This window comes from Triticum urartu, unplaced genomic scaffold (assembly GCF_003073215.2).
Source record: "Triticum urartu cultivar G1812 unplaced genomic scaffold, Tu2.1 TuUngrouped_contig_8732, whole genome shotgun sequence".
NCBI classification, from domain to species: Eukaryota; Viridiplantae; Streptophyta; class Magnoliopsida; order Poales; family Poaceae; genus Triticum; species Triticum urartu.
In genome coordinates, this window is record NW_024119711.1 from 258 (window position 1) to 5,294 (window position 5,037).

The 5,037-nt window shown below is 44.9% G+C and overlaps 1 non-coding gene across 1 annotated transcript; it reads right to left on the reverse strand.

Annotated features, from left to right (window-relative positions):
• Positions 1-1,379: 1,379 nt before the first annotated feature.
• On the reverse strand, positions 1,380-1,503 carry LOC125531993. Its single transcript, XR_007293665.1, has one exon. It is a non-coding gene; the product is annotated as a small nucleolar RNA Z247 (small nucleolar RNA).
• Between the last annotated feature and the right edge of the window lie 3,534 nt (positions 1,504-5,037).

Here is a 5,037-nt window from a genome sequence, read left to right on the forward strand (position 1 = left end):
AGATAAGTGGCGGTGATAAACGCTTCATCCCAATATTTGAGAGGCATGGAAGCATGAGCTAAGAGAGAGAGGCCAACCTCAACTATGTGGCGATGTTTGCGCTCAGCAGAACCATTCTGTTGATGTGCATGAGGGCACGACACATGATGATCAATCCCAATGCTCCGGAAGAAAGAGTTGAGTTTCTCATACTCCCCTCCTCAGTCACTTTGGACTGACAAATTTTTTCTATCAAATTGTCTTTCACAAGTTTCTGGAATTCTTGAAAGATAGAAAAAACTTCAGGTTTATAATTGAGCAAATAAATCCAAGTAAACTTGCTGTAATCATCAATGAAACTCACATAATATTTTTTTCCTCCAAAAGAATCTCGGGCATGGCCCCACACATCACTGAAAATAAGCTCTAAAGGAGCATGAGAGACACTATGAGACTTAGGATACGGAAGCTGATGGCTCTTGGCACATTGACAAGCTTTACAAACATACTCACTAATGGAACTATGGGACAAAGGAAGATTGTCCTTATTAACTACTTGTTTCACTATGACTGAAGATGGGTGTCCAAATCGTTGATGCCACCTTTCCAAGGAGGGTTTGATGACGGAGTAGACTTGACGACGCCGGCGACTAAGTGCTCCGGATGTGATTGGGTAGAGACCCCCAATGCATCTACCGTGATGGAGAAGTTCCCTCGTTGCCCGATCCTTGATGAAAAAATAACGAGGGTGAGTTTCAAAAACGACATTATTATCGGTGGCTAGACGAGACATGGATGCAAGATTTTTATCAGCTTGTGGGACAAGAAGAACATCCTTAAGAACGAGATCACGTTTAAGACTAGGGGAATTAATTGAAGCTTGACCAATGTGGCAAATGTCCATACCTCCTCTGCTTGCAGTAGGGATCTGATCAGCGCCGTGGTACCTCTCACGAAGAGCAAGTTGCTCTAGTTCATTGGTGACATGGTCGGTGGCACCGGAATCAACGTACCAAACGACATCTCCTCCTTGTTCGCGCATGGCAGCAGCAACATGGCGAGTGTCAGGGACAAAATTCTCGTCGAAGTGACGCCAACAATCCATGACCTCATGGCCAGATTTCTTGCAGAGCTGGCAACGGGGGCGAGGACGCGAGGCGGGAGGCCGGCGACTATTGTTGGAGTTGAAGCCGTCGCCGCTGCTGGTGGAGTTGTTGTAGCCGCCCCCGTTGGTGTAGCCGTAGCTCCCACCAGAGCGAGCGTCGTCGCCTTGAGGAGTGCCGCATCCGCGGCCACCGCCGCGGTTCTGCCCTGGTGACCGCGCCCACGGCCGCGGCCATGAGCAGCAAAGTTGACAGATGACTGCCGAAGGTCGCCGCCATGAAGGAGGGTGAGGCGGGCATCGAAGCTCAGCAGCTGATTGTACAGCTCCTGGACGGTGATGGGTTCCACCCGAGCGGCAAGGGTAGACACGACCGGATTGTACTCCATGTCCAAGCCAACGAGGATCTTGGAGACGATTTCCGGATCGGAGAGGGCCGCGGCAGTGCACACGACTTCATCGGTGAGGCTTTTGATCCTGCCAAGATATTCAGCCATGGTCATGTTACCTTTTTTTAGGTTAGTGAGCTTGATGCGGGTGTTGATGGCTTGGGCTTGGCTCTGAGCGGCGAACATGGCATGGATGGCGCTCCAGACTTCGGTCGGCGTCTGTAACGTCGCGACCTGTGCAAGAATATCGCGGGAGAGAGATCCCATCAAATACCCTTGAAGCTGCTGCTATTGTGCGTACCAGAGAGATCGAGCATAGTTGAAGACTTGTTCTTCCTTGCCGTCCTTGGTAACGGTGAGGGTGGCCGGCGGTGGCGGGCTCTTCCTGTCGAGGTGGTGTTCCATCTGGGCGCCTTTAATCTGAGGTAGCACAATGGCCTTCCATAAGAGGAAGTTTCCCCTCGTGAGCTTCTCCTGTGGTGGCGATCCAAGAGACCCCGCGGTGGTGCTGGACGAGGACGGTGCGAAGGCGGAGGACAACGAGGTGGTGAGCGCGCCCGAGGTGCCGGACAGCGATGCAGCGGCGGTGGTGGACATGATCTCAGTCGAGGGAGGAGGCTTGATGCGATTTTTGGGAGGTAGCTAGATGCGATCTTTGATCTATGAGGAAGAGGCTCTGACTACCATGTAAAATAGGTTGGAAGCGTTGAACCCTTTGTCTCGGGCCGCATTGATATATAGGTATATATATATAGGTAAATTGTTTGGGGCACCTAGGCCCATTATGGAAAGTGGTTTTTATTAGTGCATGACATGCAATTCATGAAATAATAGCTTTCCATTTTTCATTTGCATGCACTACTAGCCTTCATGGTCAATGATTGCTTTCCAACAAATCAATTAGGTTGATTTACTAGCAATAATTCATTTCCAAACATTATGTCTAATGAAAATATGAACATATGCAGGCTATTATACACATACGCACGCTATTATATCTAATGAAAAGATGAACAGACCATAAATATTAAACTTAATGAAAAATATACATAGACCCATAGTATTATATGTACTAAGAATATACACATACCGGAGGTATTATACCAAATAATTTTTTTTGGAAATACCTGGGCTATCACAAATTCCTATTAACTGACGTAATGAATATCCCCAGAAATATCATGAGTATGTAGATCCCCCGACATATCTTGAGAATGTACATAGATCTGATATGTACATATACCTAAATAGTCTACGTACTCCAAATCACTGATACATGCCTGAGTTATCAAATACCTACTTACGATACGCAATGTATGTACCCAAAAATATTACGAGTATGTAGATACCTCAAAATAAATTTGACATGTATGTCGTAAAAATTTGTCCTAGGTATCATATTCATAATTTATATACTCAAATTAAATATGATATCCCCAAGATGATAATAAATATGATGTACCAAAGAAATGATATACCCGCAATATCATTTTTGGAAATATATATACTCCGAATTTGTCCTAGGTATAATTTTCATAATTTATATACCCAAATTAAATATGATATACCCAAAATAAATATAATACACCTCGAATATGATATACCCCAAGATGGTATACCCATATAAATATAATATACCCAAAAGTAAATATGATATACCCCCAAAATGATAATTAAAGTATGAAACACATAATTTATATACCCAAAATAAATATACTCGATTGTGGCACATTCGAAATTTTGTGAGTATAGACCATCGTTCCAATATTCTCAAGTACCCGCAAAAAAGTCACATACCCATGAAATTAGCACGTGCATACATACCGTATCCACAGAAAGGAGTACGGTTGTATGTATATACGTTCAAACGAGTTCCATTCTTTGTACAAGGAAATAAATGAAGAGAATCAATTACATTTATCACAGCGCGTGATATTAATGCACCTAAATCATACATTTATTGGCACTTAACAATTACGTCCATAAGCATATATGGAAGGTGTCTAATATCCATATCTGTTGGAACAATCTAAGATCCAATGGTTACGAGGTAAGGAGCCTGGGCACCTAGGTGTCCCATATGGTCGTCCTATATATATAATGGTCTTGGCGTACAAGTTGCAATCTATGAGAGATCGAGAGATCGAGAGGTTACAGAAGATACGGGAGAGAAGAAGAGATAGAGAGAGAACACAAGTTAAACAGAGTCCTATCTCTATACAGTTTGAATTCTAACAGCATGGACCCCCAATGGTGGACAGCGACGTTGAATGGGAACACCAGATCTAGATTAGGGAAAGTCATCGAAAACAATCGTCTCGCCAGGATCACATGTCTTCGGATACGACTCACCATCATCAACAAGCCAAAGAAATGTTTATCGACTACATACGACACACCAGCAGCAACAAAAGCCAATGCCTGCTTTAAGGGCTGCCAGACAAATCCAGGTTATGTAAGCTTTGATGATGTGATCACCTCCAAGGAACTTAGGGAGGGCAGCAGCCATCGATCTGATGCAAGAAGAAGGGAATAACTCGTGAGGTTGTACATATGCGAGTGCCGGCAACCCTTCTGCGATCAAGCATGACCTCTTGGCGGAGTTTGTGTGCCTAACTTCAATCTCCCTGTTCAAGTGCATGGTAGGGGGAGACGAGTTTTTTTTTTCTGGTGCTTGTGCCAGATGAGCACTTTGCAAGGCGGCCGCTGTGCTACCGGGAGCCCACGCGGTCGATGTGTGTGGCGGCGGTAATGGTGCGTGCTGCCGACGGGTAGGTCAGTGATGGTACGACATCTAGCATTCCTATTTGTGAAGTACTCTATCCGTTTCAAAAATAATTGAAGTTTCATATTTGTCCTAGGTCAAACTTTGCTTGGTTTGACCAAGTATATACTCCACAAAAGTACATCAACATCTAGTACATCAAATTTACTTTATTATTAGATTCATTAATATATAGTATTTCATATTGTACTAGATCTTAGCAGATATTTTTATAGATTTGATCAGACTTAAAAAAGTTTGATGCCAGAAGATAATCCTAGAACTTCAATTATTTTTGGTACCAGGAAAGATGTTTGTAATTTAGAGGCATTTGCCTCCGATTAATGCTGCTAGTTGTAAGGAAAACACTTGTTTTCCACTGACAGATATAACGACAATTTAAACCGCGTCCGCTGCGCGACAAGTGCCCCTGCGGCCACCGCTTCGCTCTAACTTTATCTCTTCGAGACGTTTATTCTCCATAGATTTCTCCCTCTTCGTCTTTTTCCCCTCATCACTCGTACATCTAGCTCGCCTCATCTCTCGTTCGTCTAGCTCGAGAGGGGATGGCTCCCATGGCGACGCGACCACCTGCTGGATCCCAAACCGAAGGGCACACAGCCACTAGCTCTCTCTGAAACGTCTCCGCCGCACCGCGACCTCGCCATGGGGGCACCACCTTTGCTGCGAACAAGGCTGACGCCGGCCACCTCACGCGCCATTGTCGCGGTGCTGCAATCTGGCGGTTGAATCAGCACCATTGCTGCAAAAGGGGGAGGCATACGCAGCTAGCAGGAGGGTGC